The sequence below is a fragment of the Poromitra crassiceps genome (assembly GCF_964638095.1).
Source record: "Poromitra crassiceps genome assembly, chromosome: 19".
NCBI lineage: Eukaryota > Metazoa > Chordata > Actinopteri > Beryciformes > Melamphaidae > Poromitra > Poromitra crassiceps.
In genome coordinates, this window is record NC_139646.1 from 7,129,242 (window position 1) to 7,141,286 (window position 12,045).

Sequence of the window (12,045 nt, forward strand, 5' to 3'; positions counted from 1 at the left end):
TAGGTAACATCACCGCGTCAAGCTAACGGCAACAAAGACGTTGTTAGGCGCATTGCCATCCGGTGTTAATTCTGGGTCCGGGGTTTACGCCCCCATGACAAAAAGCGGGGTGGAAGGTGCCCAGACTAGCTGCTCCCTAGTCTGGGCACCTTCCACCCCGCTTTTTGTCATGGGGCGTAAACCACGGAACCAGAATGAACACCGGAAGGCAGTGCGCCAAAAAACATCTGTGTTGCTGTTAGCTTGATGTCTCTTCCCTCGATTAATTGTCTGATGCAAAGCTTCTGTATTGGCTTAAAATATGTGAGATTGTGAATCCGCAATGTTTCTAAAAGAACTTCGGTACGTCCATCTTTTGTTTTGTTGTTTGCCGTTCTGATACTTGGGTCAAATTGTCAAGTTAACGTGAAAGTTGACGAGCTAGAAACGCTGCCATCCGGTCTAGGGCGGGCTCTAGGCCGGAACCAGTAGGGTGACAAAATCAATTGTGGGCGGGAGCCAGGCTCTTTCTCGCCGAGAAGAGCCTGGTGACGCGAGGTTAGCTGCTCCCAAATAACTTTTATGGAAAGAAATGACAGCTCCATATTGCCCCATTGCAACATCAGCGCCCAGCAGCCTCCGCCATTTTTTATTTTTGGAAGCGTGACAGCGCCAAAAGAACCTCGCACAGGCTCGCAGTGGTCAGCTGCGGTAGTGCTGGCCCCTATAATCAGCCTCTCTAAACAGTAATTCAACGGGAGAACACTCTAAACTTTGGGGATTCACATCTTTTCCGGGCGTACTGCAAATCTTGATTGAAGTGGTGTAGTGCAGGGATGTAAAACAACAACCATATTGTGGAAACTAAGCAAAAATTTTCGTTTTCTTTGTTTAGTTTTTTCAAGATAAATACCTAATGAAAAGGACCCGAGGTTCAACTCCCGTTGAGTTACTGTTTAGAGAGGCTGATTATAGGGGCCAGCGCTACCGCAGCTGACCACTGCGAGGCGCATTTTGTTTCCAAAAATGGCCGGGGTGTCGTCTCTTTCCTTCCACGCTCTTTGCTGCTCCTTCTTCTTCTTCTTCTTCTTCTGTGGTGTTTTATGGCAGTTGACATAATTTGCATTACCGCCTCCTTCTGGATTTATACACTGTTTCGCTGCCCTTCTTTTTGTTCCACAAGAGTTCCTGTGGCTGCGATGAATTCAAGGCGGCGATGAATAATTCAAGGCAGTCCTTGCCTGATTTTCGGTGGGATTCAGCGGGCTCTTCATTGAAACAGTCTTTTGTGCCCACTGCCCAGGCTTAAAACAGCAGCGCTTTCTCTTTCTTGCGCAGTTGCATTCCATTTAGCCCTTCCTGGCCGCCCATATATAAATAAATACTGGTTTAGATTGTTTCCAGGCAAATTTGTTTTCATCATTCAAAGCATAAACTCAGAATGAAGTAGTAAAGTACCGCAAATTTTACATTTTGTATTTTTTTTACTACCTGTAACACATCATACATTTAATGTTGTTGTTTTTTTTTACTATAACTGGGAGTTACATTGTACAAGTGTATAAAATAACCTAAATAAAAATAGGTAGTTAGTTAAATAGCTAGTTTAAAAAAGTTGCCTATTTAAAAGTAGTCAAGTAAAAGTTAGTCTCGCTAGCCAGCCTCTCTTCCTTTCTGTCAGAGACAGAAAGGAAGAGAGGCTGGCTAGCGAGACTAAGTAAAAGTAGGCTACGTTTGTGTTCAAATTAAAATTAATTAATTTGAATTTTAAATTTGTATAGGCCTATATATATATATATATATAATATATATATATATATATATATATAATAATAATATAATAATAATTCTTACATTTCACAGATCCAGCATATATATATATAATAATAATATAATAATAATTCTTACATTTCACAGATCCAGCATGTTGTGTGTTACCTCAGCTGTCCCTGTCTTTATCTTTAAAGAACATAAATAAAGTGGTAGTAATAAAAAAAAAAGTAGCAGCATTTTTGCAAGTGCAGCTTAAATGAACATAACATAAGCTAGACTTCAATACGAATTAATTACCGGGGGGCGGGGGAGGAGAGTTTATGATTAATCCTCCATCATATCAGGTATGAAATTTAGATGTAACCCAATTAAAACCACCAATAAGCAATCCAAATTCAGATTATATCCTCATTTGTGCAGCACTCTAAATGGATGATTTGTTGCTGCTCTTTGCACAATTAACCTCTGTATAAATCTGGAATGCAAAACATAAGGGCCCTCATTTATTTACCTTTGTTACTTGATCCTCTTCATAAAACGAGGACATGCTGAGTGACATAGCACTTAGGATATGGTTTTGGCTAGGCCTATAGCTAATTAACGATAAAATGCATCAGACGCTTTTACATGTATTGTAGAGGATTTCATTGACGCCCGTTATGGATTTATATCGGACTTGACTGATTCCTCTGATTTGTGTCAAATCAACTGATAACAAAGAACATGTGCAGCAGCTTACATAGAGTAGCCTACATAGCTTCTAATTGTGAGAAATGTGATATAATGCATTTCTTACTGAGAAGGCAAGACTATAAAAAAAAAAAAAGCATAATAATATTCATTTTTTATTTTGATGGCACGTTTCCAAAACAGTTTACAGAGAAAATAAAGCAAACAGTTCAAATCAAAGTGAAGAGCACCTTCTGGGAGCAGTAGGCCTAACACTCATTTGGACAGGCCAATGATGATATACTTAATATACTACCTATACAGTGGCAAAAAGTAATTTGCCTATTCTCTACATCTTTACTAACTATATACACCTGACACCATTTCTAACTTTAACCAGACACTGAATATCTACACACTTCTTTTCACCCTACTGCATCACCTGAAACTCTATGGATTTTCTTAGTGACATGTTGCAATCACTTTGGTACACAGGGTGATACTGTAAGCAAAAAACTAATCCAATGAAAAGAACATAAAAGCAACACACACACACACACACACCTGACTCTTGCATGTGCTGGTGTCATTTGGTCTCTACCTGTGATGTAATGAACACTTAGTGAACCTCAGAAGGCATATTTCAATAGAGTACCACAGGGATGATATATTTTATATTTTTTTAGGCTTACCCAGAAGTCACTAGACTCCCTGGTTCCTGTGTAAAAGTCAATGGGATTTTTGTATGGGGATTTCAGTCAAATGCATGCATTAAGGTTTGTGGTTAACAAGTTTATGAAATGGCAAACTGTGTTTTCAGCAATGTCTGAATGAAAAAAACACATTTACGCTTTATAAATCATAAAAGTGGTCCTCATTTGTGAAGATTATCTTCCTGAACAGAGCTGTTTAATAAAATGGTAACAGACCATATTTCAACTATGTGTAATTTCAAACTAATGTGATTTAAACAAGTAAATAGCCTGACTGATGCACGTTGGAGGAGAAAAAGGTGTTTCAACAAACAAAGCAGCAAACATGGTATCAAAATACTCAAAATGTTTAACGTTACGAGAGTTTTATTTTTTAAAGAGCTAAAGCGGACACCCTACTTACATTCTGGCTGACTTGATGCTGTCTGCGCCTGGGCTGTGGGGTGCACTCGTGCATGAGAGATGCTTTTTTTCTTCTCCGCATATTCCGTCAATGTAAAATAATTCACCGTTAAGAAAGCCGAATTTCATGCTGTGGGAATCACATCTCACTGACTCACGCTGGAAAAGGGGCAGCAACTCAGGAGGATGAGAAGCAGGGTCGGAAAATCATGGGTTGGACCAGCGCCAAGATTTATATCGCCAGCCGGAGCAGAGCCACCGAGTAAAAACCCACCTCACTTGCAGGGTTGCTCTATTGGCTAAACGGCCCGGCTTGGAAACTTTAACCCCTTTTAGACTGGCAAAAAATCCCACGAATATCCACAAACTAGTAGCATTTTCTTCAGTCTAAAAGTTTTCAAGCCAGGCCGTTTAGCTGATAGAGCAACTCTGCAAGTGAGGTGGGTTTTTACGCAGCTGCTCTGCCCCGGCTGGCCATATCAATCTTCAAATCAAATCAAAAAGTTGCCGCCCCTTTTCCAGCATGAGTCAGACAGCAGACAGCATCAAATTAGCCAGAATGTAAGTAGGTCGTCCGCTTTAGCTCTTTCAAAAATAAAACCCTTGTTGTAATGTTAATTGTTAATGTGGATATTAGTAGGATTTTTGGCCAGTCTAAAAGGGGCTTGAGTGAGTGCAGTAGGGGAAGGATGAAAGGAGCAGAGGGGTACAGGTTGGGTATAAGGACTTGTGGGGTGGGGTTCACCAAGCTGGTGAGTTAACAGGGCTCTGGTGTGAATGGATGGACCAAATGGAGATGGGGTGAAAGGGAATGTGCTGCTGAGCGGACAAAAACCCTCATCCAGGACTTTTCAAGGAAGAGGTGATGTGGTGGTCTCTAGAGGAGGCCCGGGGGAAGCAGTTGATGTGGAGAAGAGGGAGAGGTGAACAGCGATGGGAGAGAGGAACTTGGATGGCAACGGTGAAGTCTTGCAGAATCCAAGGGGACATTATTTGTTCAATTGTATGGCAGACAATTACAAAAGCAACAACCAAAACCTGGGTGCCAGGGTGGTGTAGCGGTCTATTCCCTTGCCTACCGACACGTGGGCCGCAGCTTCACGCCCCATTGGTTGGATAGGGTAAATGTCCTGGTCGCTGCACTAGTGCCTCCTCTGGTCGGTCGGGGTGCTTGTTCAGTGGGGAAGGGAGTTTGGGGAATGATGTGTTCCTCCGCACACACTACGTCCTCTCAGTGAAACTGCTGTCAGATGAAAATAAGTGGCTTGGGTCTCCACATTAAACGGAGGCATGTGAGAATCGGCAGAGGGGCTGGGGCAAATACCGGGACCGTTTAGACAGGAGATAATTTGCCACGACCAATAGGGATACATTTCATTGGTTAAGTTTTATTGAGACAATTCAAAGTGGTATTTCTTTATGTGTCTATGTCTGTCCCCAGTCTGTGTAAACGTCTGTCCACAGTGAGAGCAGACATACGGCCTCTCCCCGGTGTGTGTCCTCATGTGCACGTTCAGCTTGCCCCTGCTGACAAAACGCTTGGTGCAGCAGGTGCAGGAGTACGGTTTATCTCCTGTGTGGTTACGCTGGTGCATCTTCAACTCTGTGCTGCGGCCGTAACTCCTCCCACAGTCGGGGCACGTGTAGCTGGGCCGCACTGCCATGTGCTGCCTGCCGTGCAGCCGCAACCTGCTGGACGATGTGAAACTCTTACTGCACTGGGAACACTTGAACGGTTTGTCTCCAGTGTGGATGCGCATGTGTAACTTTAGGCTGGCAGCACAGGGGAACCCATTGCCGCAGACGGAGCAGAGGTGAGGTCTTTCCCCCGTGTGGATGCTCATGTGCTTCTCCAGCTTGTTCTTGTTCAGAAATGTCTTGCCGCAGTCGGGGCAGCTCAGTGGCTGCTCTCCCTGGTGTGAGCTCATGTGCTCAGTCAACTCTGGCAGTGAAGAGAAAGCGTAATCGCACCGGGTGCATGAGTATGTTTTTTCTTTCTTGAATTTCTTATGTCTCAGGCAGTGTTGTTCTAAATCTTCCGTCTTTGTAAAGGTTTCAATACAAACAGGGCACTGGTACGGTCTTTCTTCAATATGAGTCCGCAGGTGCCTTTTGAAAACTGTTAACTTTAGAAAGACTTTGTCACAGTGTGGACATTTGGACTCCCGTCTCACATGTACCATTAAGTGTTTATTGTAGTCAGAAAGTTTGGAGAAGTGCAAGTCACACGTTTCACAATAATACTGTTCCTCTTTGTGCCCTTGTTCGTGTTTCTTCAATGCATACTCAACCTTAAACTTTTTCCCACAGACGGTGCAAAGGTAAGGGTTTTCATGACTCTCCATGTGTGTCTCCAGTTCTTCTGGACAGCTGAAGGTTTGGTCACACTTCAGACAACTCCAATTCACATCTTTCCCGTGAGTCTCCAGATCTTTTTTGAGGTCTTTCAGGGTTTTTGTTGATTTGCCATGGGTTGCCAAGTGCTTTTTCAAATGAGACATTCTACCAAATGTTTTACCACACTCGGTGCACATGAGGCACAGAGGGTTGGACTGGACCTTGCTGTTGTGTTTTTTGATATGAGTAAGTAACACACTCTTCTCCTTGAATGTTTTTTCACAACCGGGGCAAGACAGTATTTCTGGGTCAACATGGGTCTTCTTGTGAGTTTTCAGCTCTACCAAGCTACCAAAAGTTTCCCCACATTTAGAGCAGATATGCTGGTTTTGATCATGCTGGCTTCTTACGTGTTTGGTCATGTGGCACTCCTGGCTAAAGGTCGCAGCACAGACTGGGCAGCTGAACGGTTTCTCCTTTGTGTGTGTCCTCATGTGTCTGGCTAGCTTAGATGGCGTTCTGAAGCTTCTATCAACACAAATGGGACAGAAATGCCCCTTTCTTTTAATCTTATAAATGACCTTTTCTGCATCACTACAATGGCCATCATAAACTCCAGCTTCATCATAGTCTGGATCATTCTTATCACCACCATCACCATCATAATCTTCAGCTTCATCATAGTCTGGATCCTTATCACCACCATCATTACCGGGGCAAGACGGTATTTCTGGGTCATCATGGGTCTTCTTGTGAGTTTTCAACTCTACCAAGCTACCAAAAGTTTCCCCACATTTAGAGCAGACATGCTGGCCTGCACCATGCTGGCTTCTTAAGTGACCAGTCATGTGGCACTCCTGGCTAAAGGTCGCAGCACAGACTGGGCAGCTGAACGGTTTCTCCTTTGTGTGAGTTTTCATGTGTCTGGCTAGCGTAGATGGCACTCTGAAGCTCCTATCAACACAAATGGGACAGAAATGCCGCTTTCCTTTAGCCTTTTCTGCATCACTACCATGGCTATCATCATCTCCAGCTTCATCGTCTGGATCATTCTTATCACTACTATCACCATCATAATCTTCAGCATAGTCTGGATCATTCTTATCACCATAATGTTCATCACTACTACTATAATACTGTTTGTCAATACTGTAATAATAACCACTATTTTTGCATTCAGATGAGCTTGATGGGGTTATAGTCACATGAGGTTTTGTTTTTTTAGGCCTACCCCTTTTGGCCACTCTTGGAACAGCACTGTCTACACTGCCACATGTTATAGTCACATGAGGTTTTGTTTTTTTAGGCCTACCCCGTTTGGCCACTCTTTGAACAGTATGGTCTCCACTGCCTACATTGAGAGAGGCAGATTCCACCTGTTTACCAATAACCAATGCCTCAGCCAATGTCAAAGTTCCCTTTACTACCAATAGCCTCTCTCTGAGTTGTATACAGTTTGTTTTCTCAATCAGCTGATTGAGAATCACTATCTCTTGTAACTCTCTAAAGTTGAAAATCTTTACTAGTTCTGCTAATGCACAGACAAACTGCTCTACAGTCTCCCCAGGCCTCTGCACTCTCCGATGGAATTTAAGGCCGTTCTGAGGGTTGCGACCAGAGCTGAAGTGAACTGTGAGTGCAGAGATAGTTGCAGCATACGTGGTTTCACCCTGGATCAGTGTTGTGTAGACGCGCTGTCCTTCTTTGCCAAGACAGTTCTGTAAGAGCACACACTTAGTAGAGTCGACCAAGTCTGTTTCACCAAGCGCTTCAAGATAGTGTTCAAAAGACTTGTGCCATCGATCCCACGACATAGTCGGTTCACCAGGGACAGGCAAGAAAGTTGGGGGAGGGGATACTAATAACAACTGCGGTTCTGGTAGAGGTTCTGGTAGAGGCTCTGTGGAGGAGTCGTGTTCCATCATCTCTTCATCCAGGTCTATAGTTCCTTCATCCATTGTAATTGTTCCTGTGTGTTCTCTCAATTAGACAGGCGCTTATTTTTTTTTAGGTAAGAGCCTTTGAATGAATGTCATTTTCTGACGATCATATTGAGCAACAGGATTTGTCCAGCTGCACCATGTAGGTTCCTGAGGGTTCGCCCAACTTTCAGGTCAGTCATGGACAGTCTATGTGGAAACTGTGGAAGAGACAAAGATGGGTTACTTACAGGCTCAGTCAACTCTTTGCAATCACTGACTATCCAAAATTAATCTGCTGCGTATGTACTGCCATACTGCCTTCCTGAAAAATATGCTATAGTAGGGATGCCACGGTATGGACATTTTCCAACACTGGTTTTACTGGTGACACCGTATAATGAAGGTAGGGGTGCGCCAATCACGTTTTTTGCCACCCATCGCCGATCGCTAATAAGAAATATCTGCCCGACCGATCACCGATTTTTCTTTAGGCAGCTATTCGGTTGTTAAGACTCAGACTCAGACTGACTCAGAGACGTTCACACCGCGTCACCTCCGGGGCCAAGCGGCACCACTCCTCATTCACCTCATTCAAAATAACTATGGCGGAACCCGTGGATCTTTTTAGATATCATTTTATAAATATTGTTTTACTTAACATAACTTTAGATACTCTTTAGTGCCAAACTTGTTTTTTCTACGTACTTTCTCTGAATTGTCACTTACCTTATTAACTGCAGGCATTTCCTCTTCTCTTTCTCATTGCAAGGAAAGTGGTAGAATGACAGTTGAATGTTTTTTTTGTCTTGGATCTATTCAAACAATGAGGGACACAGCACTGCGGCATATTGACAACGCAGAGAGGTTTGGCACTTGGACTCGGAAGTTGTGTTGTCGGGAGGTCATACGTCACAGCTTAACAAGAGAATAGCAGTCTATAGAAGTTTCCATTTTACATATACGTAGGCCTACATTTCATGCATCAAATTGAAAGTGCAGCACTTTTTTTTCTACATCAATATTTTATATTGTGTAGGTTAAAGGAAACTGCCAACATGATTATTTTTTGTGAGATAATTGGAGAACAAAACTGTTGAGACTAGAAAAGGCTAGAAGAAATTATCTTTATAGTTCAGTCCAGTTCCCTCAGTTCAGTTTATAAAGGAACAAAAATATTCCACGTTGGGATTTCCATGTTACAAGTTCAATGCAGTTCAGTTAACACATTCACTGCCAGCCGTTTTTCAATACTGTAGTTAGCTTCTGCCAAGGTTTTTTTTTGAGGATTTTGGCTCATCTTTCAAGAGCCGAGGATTCGTTTCTGTTAGGATTTTGTGAACACACAATATCTCAAAAGAACTAATAGAATGTGTGCTTTCTCTGTCTAAAAGAGTTAGTTTGTAGAGTTAGTAGTTATGTAAGCATTAGCAGTTGAATACAGCATGGTTTCAGCGTCTGAAAAATTATTCTGAGATAAACGGCTTTTTGTGAAATTCGATAGAACAGTCACTTTAACCATTCATTTTTGGCATCAGTAAGACGTCAGACATCTAAACAATAGTTTTGAACAGTAATTTCCTCCATAACAGCAGGAAACCCCCCTCTGCTTCCAACTCCTCCCTCCGTGGGCGTTCTCCTCCGCCCTCCTTGGCTCTGCAGCAGGTCTGTGACAAACGAGTTGCTGCTGCCTGGCTGCTGCCTGGCAGTCTGGATGGGGCTCGCTGGATGGGTTTTGCTCGTTTCTTGGCGGTCCGGTTGAGAGCTCTGATGAAGCTCTTGCGATTCTGGGCTTATTTATGGTGCGTGTTTCAAAGTGTGCATCCAGTCTATTCTTGGAAGCCCCCACCGTTGCCACCGCTGTGCGTCAGCGCGAAAGTGAAAGCGTTTTCGCCATCCATTTTACAGTATGAGAACGGCTTCCTCGCGCTTTTCCCTCCAGTTTTGGCTCGCCTCTTTCTACTGTGGAGAGACATGTCGCCACTCAGTGGGTCGGTAAAATAGATTATACACATTCAATACCTCCAATATTGGTATAGGAGACGTAAAAGGGTTAGATCAACGTCCCACCGTCAAAAAAAAAAACGTAAAAAAACGTAAAAACGACGTAAAAACACGTCATTGGCAGTCAACCGTTGGATTTTGTTTGACGTAAAAACACGTCATTGGCAGTGAACGTGTTAACTCAAGAAAAATACTCCATTCCGGGATTTCCCTGTTATCCAAAAAAAAAAAAAACTCAAACCCTCAAACCCAAGTAAACGATTTTATAGATATGCTGCTAAAGCTAACCCAAAGCTTTGTTAAGTGGTCGCCCGTCTTTTGCCAACGCACGGCTGGTGACAGCTGTTGTCAGTTCAGGTTAGTTAATTAGTTGGCTAGTTTATTACAAGATTAGAACAGCTGTTGTCAAGTTTGTTGGCTCCTCAATGGATTTCCTTGTGATAACGAAAGGATGAAACTAGATTTCATTTATAAAAAATAGCCTATTTTGTGGTCACATATATAGGCTATTGTCAACAGAGTCGCATATCTCCATATTTCATATAATGATGCTGGAAATATGAAGTTCAATCACATCATACAGGCCAAAAGCAACACAGTTGCAGCTGCAAAATGCAGCATGGAGTAGCCTAGATATGAATAATCTGTGTGCAGGCGATCCCATATTAAATTGCTTAGATGTAGTAGGCTATTCTAGCATGTATGACCATTTCCAACCCAACGTCAGCCTCAGCACTGTTGCGCACACGGCACCGTGTGCTTTGGAGACGTTTATGTAACCTTTTTATGCCGGTTTAGTGATATTTCTCCACTCACCATTCAGCTGCAATCGGTCGGCAGGGTCAAACAACGTATCTAGGCTAATTGAGAGCACAAAAATGAATATATAAAAACATATTCCAAAGTGGTAAGTAGGGCTTAATTTAAATGTAGCCTGCAACAAGTGCAAGGCTTTAGTCCTTGATTAATTCAACAAGAGCCTTTTTTTTTCTTTTTCATTTGAATGCAATGTATTTTTCATATGGGGACCATGGTGACTCGCTGTTTCCAGAGAGCTGATTGGTAAGCGGGTGGGTCTTTCATGGGTTTTGATCTTATCCACTGAACTTAACCTGCTACAAAGCAGGTTAGCCGTAGAGCATAAGTTGCTATGGTGATCTATCTCGATAAGAAGTTAACTAGCGTCGTGGTACGGCAAAACTAGGTTTAAACCTGAAGTTACCTCGCTAAGTAGGGATGCACCGATATGAAAATTCTGGCCGATGCCGATAACCGATATTAAGATTGCTGTTATGGCCGATAACCGATATTTACCGATGTCGATATGATCTGTATAAAAACACATTTCTAAGATAATAAAAAAATGTACATACTGAAAAACACATGTAAACACTAAATTTGAAAAAGTACCGGTAATGCATTTCTTTATTTCAAAAACATTTGTAAAAGCCCATAAATCATAGAGTTACTGCATTATTTAATCTCAATGTGAAGAATTTGGCTGATACCGATAACCGATATTAACATTGCAACATCGGACCGATACCAATATGTTAAAAAATGACTAACATCGGCCGATACCGATATGATTGCCGATATATCGTGCATCCCTATCGCTAAGCCAGTAATCTTGTTTCGTGGTACACCCCTCAGGCCAGACATAAAACCACTCAGAAATCCTATTTTAGGATGAAAAGGTGACTGTCACCTAAAGGTGACTAGACTAACGTTATACTAACAAACGCATTCCACGTGTTGATAATCCTAATAGGGCTGTATGTACATAACGTTATGTTTACGCCATTTCCAATTGGTGGAGATTAACGTACAGATCGTGCACATTGTTGGGTCTCGGTCTAAAATACTGCCATAAAAGACTCATCGTGGACGATGTTTTGTAGCTTGTCCTGTCCTTGTCGCTTGGGAGTTGGGAATTACAAATCCATGTGATAGACGCAGATGGAGCCAACTTCACTTTCACTACCAGTCGGTAATAACAAATCCATGTGATAGACGGAGCCACGTGAGTATCTGTGACTGCTGCGAATTTATAATGTTATAAACAAATTAAACAACTTGAATTCACTTGAACACTTGTAACGTTACTCACACTGGGTTGGAAAGAAGTGTACGAAGTTTCATGTTTACAACAGCTCCGCAGACCACAGCTCACTGTTTGTATGGCTACTGGCTGTTGGGTGCATTTGTTTGTGCTCACGGCGCATGCCGGTATGAGTTCCCAGTGTTAA

General features: G+C 42.5%; 1 protein-coding gene across 1 annotated transcript in view; it reads right to left on the reverse strand.

Moving 5' to 3' along the window:
* Nucleotides 1–7,117, reverse strand: part of LOC310793860 (uncharacterized protein) — a gene marked incomplete at its 3' end in the record, with an annotated part of 80,623 nt that extends 73,506 nt beyond the window's left edge. Inside the window, exon 1 of the mRNA XM_083655752.1 lies at nt 6,943–7,117. The remainder of the gene's footprint in view (nt 1–6,942) is intronic.
* Between the last annotated feature and the right edge of the window lie 4,928 nt (nt 7,118–12,045).